This window comes from Mus pahari, chromosome 17, assembly GCF_900095145.1.
Source record: "Mus pahari chromosome 17, PAHARI_EIJ_v1.1, whole genome shotgun sequence".
Taxonomy (NCBI): domain Eukaryota; kingdom Metazoa; phylum Chordata; class Mammalia; order Rodentia; family Muridae; genus Mus; species Mus pahari.
Genome location: NC_034606.1, coordinates 30,019,645 through 30,034,542, shown reverse-complemented (window position 1 = coordinate 30,034,542; position 14,898 = coordinate 30,019,645). Strand labels below are relative to the sequence as shown.

The 14,898-nt window shown below is 49.2% G+C and overlaps 1 protein-coding gene across 4 annotated transcripts in view; it reads left to right on the top strand.

Annotated features, from left to right (window-relative positions):
• The first annotated feature begins 8,727 nt into the window (after positions 1-8,727).
• The window catches only part of Asap1 (ArfGAP with SH3 domain, ankyrin repeat and PH domain 1), a 300,809-nt gene continuing 294,638 nt past the window's right edge, over positions 8,728-14,898 (top strand). For 2 of the 4 annotated variants that reach the window (XM_029531154.1, XM_021217340.2), the window contains exon 1: positions 8,728-8,893. The gene's annotated coding sequence lies outside the window, so the exon portion shown is untranslated. The remainder of the gene's footprint in view (positions 8,894-14,898) is intronic. The other 2 variants (XM_029531149.1, XM_029531152.1) reach the window with 1 other exon arrangement.

Here is a 14,898-nt window from a genome sequence, read left to right as displayed (position 1 = left end):
AGGGAACTTTCGGGATAGCATTTAAAATGTAAATAAAGAAAATAAAAAAATAAAATAAAAAAAAATAAAGAAAGTTCATCTCCAGAGCCCTCGGCAGAGGGTGGTGAAATAATGGAATGAGGAAGACATTCTCATGACCTGGGCTCTGTTTTGGCTGTGCCAGTTAGGCATGTGTGTGTGTGTGTGTGTGTGTGTGTGTGTGTGTGTGTGTGTGTGTGGTGCGGCTCTAATCATTAGCATTTATTGACTTCACAAACCCTGCTTGAGGATGTGTGCCAGTTACCTTGGCTTTTGGCTTTTGGTTTGGTTTGGTTTTTTTTTTGTTTGGGTTTTGGTTTTTCAGAGCTGAGGACTGAACCCAGGGCCTTGCTCTTGCTAGGTAAGCATTCTCCCACTGAGCTAAATCCACAACCCTCAGCTTGAGGACCTGTAGCAATTATTTCCAGCTTAGGTGACCCATTGTTCTCTGCTTGGTTCTCATTGTCCCCTCCCTGCTGGATGCTTTTCCTTGCTTTTCCAACAAGGAGAAATAGAAACAAAGCCAAACTTGCCCTGGGTTCTCCTCTGAGGTATTTATCCTGGCTTTATTGTTCAGTAGCTTGAAAGAAAATAATTTTTTTTTTTAAAAAATGCTGATACGATTGCCTTAGTGTGTTTTGTCCTGCTGTATAACCAAATGGTCTACACTGGAACCTGGGTAATTTATGAAGAATAGCTGGGGATTAGAGATGTGGCTTGGTTGATGAAGTGCTGGCTTAGCATATATGACGTCCTGGGACTGGTACCCAGCAATGCATGAATCCAGGCCTCATGGCACATACCTATAATCCCAGAATTTTGGAGGAAGAGGCAAGAGAATCAGAAGTTCAAAGTCATATTACACATAAAATCAGAGGCCATGGAGCAGGAGGCAAAGAGGGAGTGAAAGATAGGGAGGGAGAAGAGGGAGGGAGGAAGAGAGAGAGAGAGAGAGAGAGAGAGAGAGAGAGAGAGAGAGAGAGAGAGAGAGAGAGAGAGAGAGAGAGAGAGAGAGAATATAAATGAGAGCTGGATTTCATCAGGAACTCATTCTTGTAATAATGATATTCATCTAGTTACGAAGTCACAGTCCTCATGGCCCCATCACCTCTTCATGGGCCTGCATCTTAACCTTACTTCATTGGCAAAACATTTCCAATCCATAAATTCTGGTAGACAAATTAAAACTGTAAGAACTGCATCTTTAAAACGAAAACTAACATTGGACATGTATGATGACACATGCCTGTTACCCCAGCAACGGGACGAGAGCGGCTGGAAGTTGAGAGTCAAGGTCAGCTTCTGGTCCACAGCAAGTTGGAAGGCAGTCTGGGCTGGAACCTTTTAATCTTCCTAGCAGTCATATGAAAGGGATGCTTGCAACGATCCCACTTTTTACTCAGGAACTAAGGTTCAGCACTTTAAGGTACGATGTAAAATCATACTGCTCATAGGTAATTGAGCCAGAATTTCAGCTGAGGCCTACCAATGTCAGTGCAAGTTCTTAACCACTTACTTCTGTTGGTTGGTGTGGGCTAACCCACTTCCTTCCCTCCTCTCCTCAGATTCCCCCACAGTGTTTGCTCTGCAGCAAGCATCTCCATCTGGCCTAAAGTAGAACCTCTTGGAGCGGACACTTGATAGGGTTTGGGTGTCTATCGGTCAAGAGTTCCTGGAAACCTTTGGGCTCTCATGGAATTAAATGTTCCCCGTTGCTTTGGGTCCTGTGGGGCTGCTGGAATCAGGCTCTTTGCTTTTTGCCTTGGCTAAGAGACAAAGGGGATGACCCAGGTTAGTCATCTAGTCACAAGCAGTAAAAAGAAGCCGAAAGAATTTGGCATTCTGTTTGATACCCCAAAGGGTTCTAAGAGAGGAAGTAACTGTTTTAGTTACACTTCTTATTGCTGTGATAAAAGACCCCCCAACAAAAGCAACTCAAGGAAAGGACGGAAGAGGTCATTTTGGCTCCGTTTAAGGGTAGAGAAGTCACGACTGTCCCTAGCTTTAGGGAGAAGCTTGTCACATTGAACCTGCAGTAAAGAATCAGGAGAGAGAGAGGAACCATAGCGGTTACCTCACTTTCTCACCCTTTCCCATCTTGTGGAGTGGTGTTACCCAAAATTAAGGTAGATCTTTCTGCCCTCAGCTAACCTAATCTAGGCGATCTCTCACGAGTATGCCTATGGCTGGTCTCCTAGGTGATTTTAGATCCTGCCGAGTTGACTATATTAACATTGAAGTGGAAACTGAGGTGTTCTTCGGAAAGTCAGTTGGATGGTATTTTGAAAGACTGAAGCAGATTCGGGAAAGAACATGTGATGAGGGATTCTTTGCTAAGAACACAGATGTATTTGTCTGCCTTACATTTGTGTAATTGAACTCCCTTTGTCGGGACTCTGTAGAGAGAACTGCACCAAAAAACTCTTGGTGATTTGTTGAGGCTTTTTTTTTTTTTCTGCTTCCATGGTCTTGGGCTGATTGGCAGTGTGCTGTTAGCTGAGACAGGTGCATGTGCAGAGGAGGCAAGGCACATGGAGGACACGTGGTGTTTGGAGGGTACAAATAGGACTGATGGACAGTGACGGAGAGGGATCTTGGCTTGCTGGTAGAGTTGCAGTTCAATGCTTGTGAGTCTCACAACTTCCCTGAGAGAGGCACAGCAGAGAACTTTCCCCTGGTGTCCCTTCTGGTCCCTCCTGCTGACTCCTGCTGAGGCCTGGCTGTCCCTGCTAGGTAATGTCATTGCTGCGGATTCTGGTTTGCTCTCCGGACTGCTGGTGTATCTATGAAGTGTTTGCGGCTTTTCTTTTTGCCTTAGGCTATACTGCAGCAATGTTGGGTATATCTCTTCCCCAAATGGATGGCCTCCCAACACTCCCAAACCATCATGTTTTGTCTTTTGGAGACAGTCTTGATACATAGCTCAGATTGGCTTCAAATTCATCACATAGCCCAGGTAGGCCTCCCCAGCGCTGGAATTACAGGCATGCTGCAACCATCAACTCTACATCACACTCTTCAGCCAAAGATTCCTTTGGGCCTCTTCCTTTCCTCATACTGATCTCTTTTTGTGAAAGGCCATTTGTGATGGTCAGGGACAACTGTCAACTCAAGAGAATCTCTTGGTTCTATTAATCGAGGGGGGAACACTAACCACTCTGGTTGACACCAATTTCCTGGCTGAGATCCTTGACTCTACATGTGGAGGAAAGAGCTGCAGCCTGTGTTCCCTGTTCCCAGTGTTTAGATTGGGGATGCCTTGATTTCCCCCCCACACACACTGTAATGATGCACCCTGAACACGGAGTCAAAATAAACTTCCCCTCTTATTACAGCAACCAGAAAAGAAGCTAAGGCTCTGGTTCCCCTCCAGTCTTGCCTGAGAAACTCACTCTCCCTTTGTCTAACATCTCAGTTTCTTTATGCAAATGGGGATGGCAAATAGTCCCTACATTATAGCTTTGTGATAGTGTTGTGAGTGCGAAATGTTTGTTAATATCATAAATATCGGTTCTACCTAAAGTGAGCACCCAGTGACAGCTCGTCCCTTTATCAATGGGGACGTGATCCCCCAAGGTGACAACCATTTGACATGCTTCACGAATATTTCCCAAAAGGCCAGGGGTACTTTTTACCTTGTCTGGAAGAAAGACTTGCTCGCAGGTAGTTTCCTCGCCTGTATTTCTAATCACTCAAGTTCCACTGCAGGCTCTACCTCCACCTGCTTGGTAAATGTAGTTGTTCCTTAGGATTCTGGCTCCAGTCTCTCTCCTTTCTGCAGTTCACGTGCAGATGTCCATCACCTCCAGGATGTTCTCTTGTCTTTAATATGTCTGTGAGGTCGAGACCTACAGGCCCCAATTTCAAAATGTTTACTGGACGGAACATCAGAGCCTAAATACTATCAAGAGTAGCAGTTGATGACTGAGGGCCACCACTCTGTCTGAACCCAGTACTTACATGAATTGTTAATTTCATTCTCCACAACTTGATTCTACAGGTAAAAACAAAACTACAGAATATTGAAGCCCAGAGAAGGGAATAAAGTCTTGAAAGGTCAATAAAGACAGAAGACAATAAAGTCAGGATTTGAACTGGAAACGAATGCTTCTATCCTTTTTTTTTTAAAAAAAAAAAATTAGGAACTAGGGGGAGGGGCACCTTTTGAGGCAGGCCTCAAGTAGCCCAGGCTAGAACTCCATATACAGCCAGGATGATGCTGACCTCCTGTTCTGTCTGTCTTCACCTCTGAAATGTTGGGATTATTGGCATGTGCTATCACATCTGTTTTGTGTTGTTGTTTTGTCTAAGATAAGGTCTCCCTATGTAGCTCAAGTTGGCTTCAAACCTATAATCTTCCTGCTTCAGCCTGTAGAGTAATAGGAGTACAGACACGTACTACCATGCCCAGATCAAGTGTTCTCTCCTCCCCACCCCCTGTGCGTGTGTGTGTGTGTGTGTGTGTGTGTGTGTGTGTGTTTAAGCCAGAGGTTGACATCAAATGTCTTTCTTAATCCCTCTCCATTATTATTATTAATATTAATAATTATTATTAACGTACATTCTCTCATTGAACCTGGCCAGCAGACCCAGGGGTCTTCCTGTCTCTGGCTCCCTAGTACTTGGATGACGAGGAAGGCTTTTCACAGGGGTGCTAGAAGTCAAACTCAGGGCCCTTATGCTCGAGCGGTACTTACTTTGCTGTCTGAGCCATCTCCCCAGCTCCCAGGGTGTTCACTTTCTGATAATTCTATGATTAGCTGAGGATGAGAAAAAGATGATAGAAAAGAGCTTCTGCCTGGGAGGCAATTTTGCTGCCAGGAGACACTGGACCACGTCTAGTGATAGCTTTGGTCCTTCGGACTAGGTTTCATTGCTGACATCCAGTGGACTGCAGCCAGGAATGCTGTTCACCGTCCTACGGTGTGTACGAAGCCCCTGGTAATAAGGTACCAACTTCCTATACCAACAGCTCTAGGAATGAAACCCAGCACTGGGGAAATCTGAGCAAAGCAAGACAGTGAGGAGCTGGCATAGGGCGTTGCCTTCTTAGGTGCCAACTCCCCCACTTACCAACTGTGCAGGCTCCTCTACCTCCCTCTCCCCCTCCCTCCACCCTCAAGCCTGGCCCCTACCCCAGCCCTGCAAAGCCTGAGACTCTTAACCACACCCACACTGCCTTCTCTGCACTGAGCACAAACAGGAACTCATTACCTTCCTCCTCAGAACCTTCTCCTTCTCCCTCTTTGTGATGGTTAAAAATACCCCCTCCTCCTCCCCCTCCTCCTCCTCACAGGTGAGCACCATTGTCCCTCCTATGTGCCCTGCACCCCCATCAGCCAGCACACAGTGCCAGCTGTCTCCTAACTCTTCCCTCAGCCTCACTGCTCCTGATTCACTAACATACTTGGAGCCAAAATAGCTTCTTATTCTGTTTTCGTCATGAGGTTGAAGGCGTTTTATAGCAACCTCATTTGATTGTCCTGATCACGAATTTCGTAAGGAATTCAACTACGGGGACTTCAGAGTCCCACTTAATTCCTATCTGTGAATCTAGGATAAATTCATGATGCTCTGGATATCATCGGCCGGCCTTCCCCTCCAGTGGACAAAGTGGTTCTCCCATAGTTCAGAGCCTGCTCCATCCCGCTCTCCTCCGCGGGGGGGGGGGGCCCAGTTCTGCCTCTGCAGCTGCAAAGGCTCCAAGGGAACCTTCCCGTCCCCCCACAGACGCTGGCATGCCCGGCCATCTTTGAGAAGCCTCCACCCTTGCCTCCCACGTGCTAGACAGCCACATTTCTCAAAAGAGTTGTCTACACTTGCATGCTCCCACTCATTCCTCAGCCCACTGCAATCTGGCTTCCCATCCCTTTGCTCCATCCACACAGCCCCGGTAGAAGTCAGAGTAGCCTTGTAACTGTCCAGTACAATAAATGCTCACCTCTCCATCCTCACGGGACTGAATTTTCTGGGATACTAATGAATGTTGGCCATCTCCTCTCTTTGGGAGTAATTTCCTCCCTCGACTCCATGGTCCTTTCCTGCTTCCTTCTATGCGGTTTAAGAATATATTCAGCTATAGCTGGTACCCATGCCTTCAACCACCAGGAAAGGCAGTATGGGTGGCAAAGAGTTTGGGAGACCAGAGCTCCTCCACTCACTAACTGTTTGGCTTCAGGCAAGTCACTCGACATTCAGGTGTCTCAGTTTTCTGAACTATAAAATAGTGCAAAAGTGTTTTAGTCTTTTTTGATTTCTGTTACTGCATGTGAGCTTTTCCTTCTAAGGATGCAGACCTTCCAGTATTACCCAACTATGAAGCCTGTTCATGCTGTCTTGGCTCAGGCACGTGGGGAGTGCCCAGACAGTCAGCATGAATAGAGAGATAAAATGCTGTTGTGAATTGAGTTGTCCCAGAAGCAAACCTGGAGACCATGAGTTAGGTACGGTTACTTCATCTGGGAAGTGACTCCAGGAAGAACAAAGGACGGAGGAGAAAGCGGGGTGGTGAGTAGTGAAAGAATGGGTAATTGCTTGTCTGTTTGGAGAACAAATGCAAAGAAACTATTGGGTCCCTTGGCCAATGCTAAACAGATTTAATTCACCTTGGTCCTAAGGCCTTCCTTAGAGAAAGGGGTCATTAATGTAGACCCTTCCCTTCATTTCACTGCAGAATGGCTTGCCACTTAATATGACATATAATGCAACAAGTAGTCTTGACTGGGTCTCAAGCATCTTAGGTGAGGTTCAAATTCTCTATGTATCTAAACATGACCTTGAACTCCTCATCCTTCTGAGTACTGGGATTACAGGCATGTGCCATCATGCCCTGGCCCTATAGGCAAGGCCTTTAATGAGGAGATGCTGGGGAAGTACCAGAGGAGGGCATAATTAACTGGTGATGTGCCAAAGAGACTACAGTTACATCAACTGACAGTCCTAATTGTTCACAGCGTTCATTTCCCAGGACCATTAGTAGAGCCCACTGGCGCTTCTTCCATTACACTGAACACTCCATGTCAAGTCTCCGAGTGAAAGATTCAGGGAGCTGAGGAAGAGAGTGAATTGGCATGCTTGGATGACAGACAGATTTGGATTTCTAGTCTTTGTCCCTTATAGCCAACTTGTGCTGACTGAGGGGCTCCCATGTGCTGGTATGGTTCTTGGCATTGAGAGTGGGAACAAAAGAGACAGTCAAGAATTCTGCTGTGATGCAGCTTAGCCATGGGGAAATGTTAAGCAAGCATCCAGAAAGATACAATAGAGACAGGAGCTATGCAGCAATAGGACCAGGGGCGGGATGCTGGGAGAGGTGCGGATGGTGAGGATGTTGGGGTCAGACACAGTGGATCAAACAGTGAACTGTGAGGGCCTGACTTCTACTCTGTGATTTATCTGCCGACCTCAGTTGGGTAGAGGTTCTTTCCAAAAGGATGTTAGCTGTGAGGGGCAGGCATTCCGGGTTCTTGGGGGTCCAGCTTGGAGCTTTTCCTGTGACCTGTAACTACAGAAAGTGTTGGAGAAAAGACATGCCTTTGGGTGCCAAGCACAGGTCTGTCCTTGGGAGGCGAGCTGGTACCCACGTTTCAGTTCCCAGCATGTTCATTTCAGTTCTCCCTTATCCACACGCGGTCCTTCCTCTAAGTCTTGAGAGCAAGAGGAATCTAAAACACTCAAGTAAAACCACCAAACTGCAGCCTACAGGTAAAATGTGGCATTTCCTCGGGAATCCACAATGAATCACTCCCCATGGCCGCCCAGACTTCCTGGCTGGTTCTCCTAAACCTCCTGGAGCAGCTCAAGGCCCTTCCCCCCTCCCCCCAAGCCTCCCACCTCAGGTTAAGAACAAAATCTCCAATCTTGTGAGGCCTGGTGAGTTTCTAATTTCACCAGAAAGGGGTCTACTACGGCAGTGGCTGACCTTTTCTTCTTCAGACAGCAGTTTCTGGAAGACTCAAAGAAAAACAATCACCAGTAATTTGGGAGAAACTGACACCCTTGGGCCAGACCTGCCCCCCCCCCAGCTGTGTAGGTCCACACAGACATGCAGAACACACAGTCCACAAGTTAGAGGTTTCCCTTCTCTGACATCTCTAGAGTGCCGTAATACCGCGGCATAGATAGCATTGATGTCTCCAGCATGCCAGTCTAAGCATCTTGCTTTCAAATTAAGTCTACGAACACTCCTTTCTTGTTTGAGAAATTGAGCCTCAAGGAAGTATCACTTGCAGGAAAGAGGAAAGGGCCATTTTCCAACCATGGTTCAGAGCCCGGAGTGCTCGAATGCTAGCCAGATCACCTCTGTGCTATCCAAAAGGTTTTGCCTCCAGGCACTGGGTAAGAAGATAGAAATCAACCGAAAGGAACAGGAGAAAGTAGCCTAGGAGAAGTCAGGACAGGATGGGAGAGAGGCCACAGTCTTTTGGTGTCTCAGCTTTAGCAAGCCCCACTTCAAGGCCAAGGTTCTCTGGTGATAAGCCCCACCTCTGCCTTCTGTGGCCAAGAAGGAGGCCCTCCCCGTGCATCTCCTCCTGCACTGTCCTATACTCCCGCGCCCTGAAGTGTGCCCGGCGGGCCAAGGGTTAAACGCGGCGGGAGCCCCCGGCGCGGGGCAGCCGCGGGCCGGGAGTGCTTAGTCAGGATTCCGATTTCCTGCCGAAGTGTTTGGATTTCCTGCAGCCCGCTCCCCGCCGCCACCGCCGCCGCCGCCGCCGAGCGGGCTCCAGAGAGCGGCTCCGCGTCGCCAGCCTCCTCCTCCCCCCCCCTCCTCGGCACATGGTCGCCCGCCCCTTCCTGCGCCGAGCTCGGCTCCCGCGCCTCGCCCGGCCTCGCCGCGCCCGCGATGGAATAATGCCCAGCGGCCCGCCCGGTCCCGGTGAGTGGCGAGGCGGCGGGGCGGCGGGAACAGGCGCGGTGGGGCGCTGCACGGCCACCCGCACACCCCCTGTGGGCTCCGGGTGTCCCCGTCCGCCCGCAGAGCACCAGCCGGGGGCGTGCGGGGCGCGCGGCCGGCTCTGCAGGGGTTGGCCGGGCGGCCCGGGGACTCCGCAGCCGCAGCGCCGGAGCGCGCGTTTCCCTGCTCCGCGGAGGCGACCCGGGTTGGGGGCGTGCGCCCGGGGCGCAAGGCTCCCCGCTCCGGGAGGAGGCCCGGCAGACGCCGGGGCGCTCCCCGAGTCCACTGGGGCGCTTTCTCTGTCCACCCGGGCACTCTCCCCTCCCATCGGGGCTCTCTCCTTCTCCTCTGGGGCGCTCTCCCTGCTCTCGGGGGCGCTTTCCTTCTCCTCCCCGGCACTTTTCCCGGTTCTCCAGGGGCGCTCTCTCTCCGCGCGGCGGGGAGGCGCGAGCATTGGCCGCCGCATTGTCTCGGGCGCAGCGGAGGAAAGTTCCCCTCGGCGCGGGTCCCGGCCTGGACATGGCGCTGCCAGGCAGGCCCCAGACCACTTAAAAGGAAAAGAAACCGGGAATGGGGGTGGTCATCCCCCTTGGGAGCTGAGAAGTGCCTAATGTCTTCTTCCGCTTGTACCATTTTGGAACCTGATGCTTTTTATGAGAGCAACAGTAAGTTTAAACGAGAGCGAGAAAAAAAAAATATAAAGAAACTCGCTGGTATCTGGTTTTCTGATGTTTAATTCATCCAGAGACACCATCTCACGCCCTTGTAGGGCGGGTTCTTTTTTATCAAGGAGAGGCTTAGCCAGGTCTAGACCAAGTTAACTTGACCTTAGCCTTAGCTGTACAGATGCAAAAAGACCATTTTCCCTCTTCCGTCGACTCCATCAGGTTGTGTGAGCAGAATTGACTCTGGGATAGCAGTGATACAGGATTGCTGAGTAATGTTTTGAGATTGTAAAACACAGAATGTAATTTTTAGGCCAGTTTCGTGTCTATTCTAGCCTCAGTGTCAGGTCTTCTTGCCGGGCCACTGGAAGGCCCCTGGAAGGCCCCTGTGTAGTGGCCATTGGGAGAGGGGCTTGGGGGGGGGGCGGTGCTATAGAAGAAAAGAATCTCAGAAAATAACTGCTTTCTCTTTTAATGTAGAAGAGATTCAGAAAGATTCTATGGACACAACTACTTGGTGGCCTGGCCAAGCCTCTAAACTCCTGGGCCTGGCCACCGTGATTATGCCAGATTGTGATCTGCCAGCCACTAAACCAGGAGTGTTACAGTGTCTTTCAACCCTCTCCACTTTAGCACCTTCTCCTGTTCTCTTATCTGTTATTATTGCTGTTTCTGAGCAATGCAGTTATCTCAAAGAACATATTTTGAGATAAGGGGTTTTTAAATTACCCTGTTTAGAAATGCACAATGGTTTTTAGTATTTGTATGGTAATTAAAAAAAAAAAAAAGAAAACTAAAAAAGAAAGAAAGAAAGAAAAAAGTATTGCCCAACTTCTCCTGTTCGCTGACACGAGTGGATTTGGGATTCAGCTTTCAAATGGATTTGAAACATACAATTGCGGTTATTATATATGGGGGGGGGGGTTGCTTTTCTCTGTTCTCTCATTTTCTTTGAAACAGATGAACTCCAAACCAGCATTGTATTGACACAGAATGTGCTGTGAGATTTTTTTTTTCCAGAAGTCTCCATTCTGAATCCTCCTCTCTCTGTGAGCTAGGCAGCCCACCTAGTTTCCTCTTCTTGAAAGCTGAGTGGCTGGCTTTTCCTTTTTTAGTATGTGATAATGTTGGGAGAGAAAGGGCTTTTTCACAAGCTTGCCATTTGGTGAAGGAAATTGAAATTCCTTACACCTCTCCAGTCCGCCACAACCACAGCCAGCTAGATTTTTCAAAACCAGCGCAGGGCCTGCAAGCCCAGAGATGAATGTGTGCATTCAGGCTGAGCCCTCTTCGTCCAGACCCTCCTCCCAGCCGGCTGCTCCGTGTTGCACCCAGGTGGCTGTGGTCTGGGGGGGACACGAGAGCCCCCTGTACCTGTGCTGTTCATGGGTTTTCCCTACCAAGGTCTCATTGTGTCGGATGGGATCTTCCTGGGCCTTTACATTTTCTCCTTCCATCTTCTTTTCCGCTCACTGGGGTATCTGACGTGGGCTCAAAGGTCTTTTCTAGAAATCTGCCCAGATGATCCTTACATGAACAATACTGACAGTGACATCTCGCACTTATTAAGCACTTGCTGTGTGCTCTAGACTTGCTGCCTCCTAAGAAGGACCAAGAGAGTGTTGGGGAGATGGCTCCATGGAAAAGAGCGTTTGCCGAACAAGCGGAAAGACATGAGTTCAAATCCCTAGCATGCATGTTAAAAGGCCAAATGCCCCGGTAAATCTAGCACCCACAGACTGAGTGGGTGAAGACAGCATGGTTGCTTGAATTTGCTAGCACGCCTTGGCCTAGGTACAGTGAGAGACCCCATTTGATTCTTGTGTACAGTCATCTGTATGTGCATTCAGGCAGATGGATCTCTCTCTCTCTCTCTCTCTCTCACACACACACACACACACACACACACACACATGAGTGTCCCCCAAAGAGGGGACTCCTTGGGAGTCTTTCCCAGAAAGGACAGCCTTACTCAAGTTCATCTGGATTGAGTCATTCTTTCTTGTATGCAGTAAACATTTGCTAAGTGGCTCCACTGTGGGAGGTAGTAGTCATGCAAAGATGAATAGCACCCTGTTCTCACGGCCTGTGTCTTTTCTGCCCCATCTTTCATTGCCAGGATTATTCTCTTTCATTTAATTAATCAATTCCCCAAACATACACTGAGCACCTATTCTACACTAAGCCTTGCATGGAGTCCCAGTGAGACAGTGAGGACCAGGATCGATGAGACCCCACCCTCCTGGGGCTTGTATTCCACTAGAGGACCTGGGCATCTGGGAGAAGCTGGTAACTCATAAAGAATGAAAACTTGTGGGATGTAAGTTACCCAGGAAATCAGTGAACGAAGAGGAGGGTGTGAGTACAGTGTTGGCTCTTGGTTTACCAGGGGGAGCCAGGTCTGAGGCTGGAAGATAGAGGAGTGGCTAGGCTGAGATGTAGGGGAGGGACATTCCGAGGAGATGGGTAGGAATATACAAAGACTTCTGTGCACAGGAGGGCTCCAAGTATTCCAGGGAGTGACCCGAGTCAGGAGCTCTGTGGTGAATATTGCAAGGTGAGATTGATAAGTGTTTTAGAGCCCATTTCACACAGCTTGGATCCTCCCACCAAAGGGCGCATTACTGAGTTTAGGCTCAGGAGTAGAGCGACATTTTGAAGAGCCTGCTTCATGAAGAGTGGGTCATAGAAATAAAGAGTAGGTGCAGCAAAGCTTCAATAGGATGCCGTTTTGCTATAGAGCAGACCCTCCGGTTGCAGTGGAGGTGGGGGGGAAGGAGCTAGTGAGTCGTAGTTAGGACATGGAGATAGAACTGATACATGCGATGGATTCTATAGAGATGATGGGACATGGTCGGGGATGGGGAGGAGGACTCAAATATGCGTCTTCTGACTCTATCTCAAGCAGCTTGGGGCACGGTGGCCTCATATTGGGGACAGGAAAAATGTGGGAGGAGTTATGGTTTGTAGGGAAAAAGCTTTGTAGGGACTGCGCTAAGGCTGGGATCCATAGGCAGGTCTCAGGCAGAGAGGATGACAGAGGTCCTTAAACTAAGAGAAGATGAGATGCTGAGACTGGAGACATTGTTCCCCGGCCTGAAGCTGAGCCACTGAAGCGCTTCCTTACCATGCACCTGCTGTGTCATTCCCCTGAGCATCTGTTCCCTTATCCCTGCCTGGCATGTTCTTCCTCTCTCATTGGCTGACTCCCACTTATCTTCTTAAATGCATCCATGTCTTTATCTCCAGGAAGATGCTTTCAAGTTCCTGGCCCCACTCTTGGTTGAGCTCTTGAGCACCCTTCTTATCCTGTTGCACTGAAGTGACCTTTTCTTCATATCTTATGCCTGTGAAACATTCAGACTGGCCCTCAATACTGAATGATAAATGCTAAAGACAAATACATGTAGGTTCAAGAAATGTGAGCTGTTCTTTCTGACTTGGGCAGCAGGCATGTGAATAAAAGTGGTATTTTTTTTTTTTAAGGTGAGTGTAGTGATAGTGTATTAGTTTATCTGTTGCTGTAGTAATCAAAGAAACGTGATTTAGCCAACAGAAGTTATCATCTTACAGCTCTGGAGGACTGAATAGGCCTCAGCATTCTAAAGTCAAGGTGTCCTTCTATGCTCTAAAGAGGGCTAGGTCACCCCCGCCACCCCCCATCCCGCTTTGGAAGCCAGCTGTGTACTTGGCTCATGTCTCCCAAGTCAACAATGCCCACACCAGGTTTCCTAGGGCCACTTTGATTCTACCTCTGGAATCTCTCTCCTGTTAGGTGTTTGCTCTGGGCTGCTGTGTGATCTCAGCCACTTTCTCTACGTTGGTTGGGTTTTCCCCCTTGCCAAGGCTGAAGGCTGACCTTGGACTTCTGACGTTTCTGCTCCCGTCTTCTAAGTTGGAGGATTACAATTGGGATCACTGGTGGACGTCACCACATCTGGTTTATGGAGTGCGGTGGCTAGAACCCAACGCTTCATGCCGGATAGACGAGCACCAACATCCCCAGCCCCACTGTCATTATTTGAAGAAGGGCTGCCTGGTAGCACTGCTTCTGTCTGCAGCCTTCAGTTCCTTTTCCCACAAAACTGAACATGTCCTCGGGATGCCTTTGGAGTGTGTTGGCGGGGGCAGGGGGGCGGGCGAGGATGCTGTGGGTAGTCAGGGGAGAGACTGCTAACCAAGCAAGGAAGACAGGTCAGGGACATTTCCTATGACACTAGTGATGAGTGTTTAGTCCTTCCTCTGTACTCTGTTGTGGGGAATTAGGCCTGATGGTTTCCTATCAGCCCAGGGATGCCAACTCTTCTTATCCCTCCTCAGCAGTGAATGAGGTCATCAGTTATAAAAGTCCTCCCAGCTCACCTGTCATCACATCCTCTCTCTAAAACGGGAGTCGGGGGCCAGGGGACTGTTCCTCTTATTGAAACTTGTCTTAGAGTTCATTTCTCAGCACGTCACGAAGCCCCCTTTTGTTCAGCTAAAATCTTGGTTCCAAAGTCAGGGCTAGCGTTCCCAATTTGAGCCAGCCTTGTCCTCAAAGGCACAAGAGAGGTCAGGAGAGGTCCTGTGTTGGCCCATGACAAATCCGTTTGTGCCTTGGGGGAAACACTAACGGCGGGCCCAGCTTGCCAGTGGTGCATGGGTAGGTGGCCTCATTGTCTGAGAGCAAGGGCCTCGGCCATGATGTGTCGTGCAGCCACGTTGCTGTTAGGGGGTAATTAAGACCAGATTTCAGCAGGCTTTCAGTTAGAGAAAATGGGCTCCTGTCCCAGATACTCCTGGAAACCAGATGCTTTCCTGAGGCGTAAGCACTTTGGAGATCCACATTAGCTCTGTTGGCCACCAGCACACTGGGCTGCAGAGCCGAGGGCGTTGGCTACCTGAAGTTCTCCATCATCCCCTCCCATCCCCCTGGAAACACCACGAGTCTTGTGGTATTTCTGGTGTTTCCTCTTCTTCTTTTGCCTCCAGCCAGGAAGTGTGAAGGTGCACACGGACTTGGAAAACCAGGAGTAAGCAGGTTCAGCCTTGCCTGGGGCCCAGTTGGAGTCTAGTTTGGGGCGAAGGAGAGCACACCCAGTGGTACTTCCTCCAGATGTGACACAAGTTCTGCAGTAGCAGGCTCTTCTGGATCTCTGTAGGCAAGACAGGAAGAGGGACGGCAAGATGGCAACTGCACCCGTTCCGGGAATGCCTGCACTTACTTCCCTGTTCAAACCTGAGCATGACGTTTTATTTTTGGTCAGAGATCCTCTGTGTGCACTAAATCCTCTGTGTGTGTGTGTGTGTGTGTGTGTGTGTGTGTGTGTGTGTGTGTGTGTG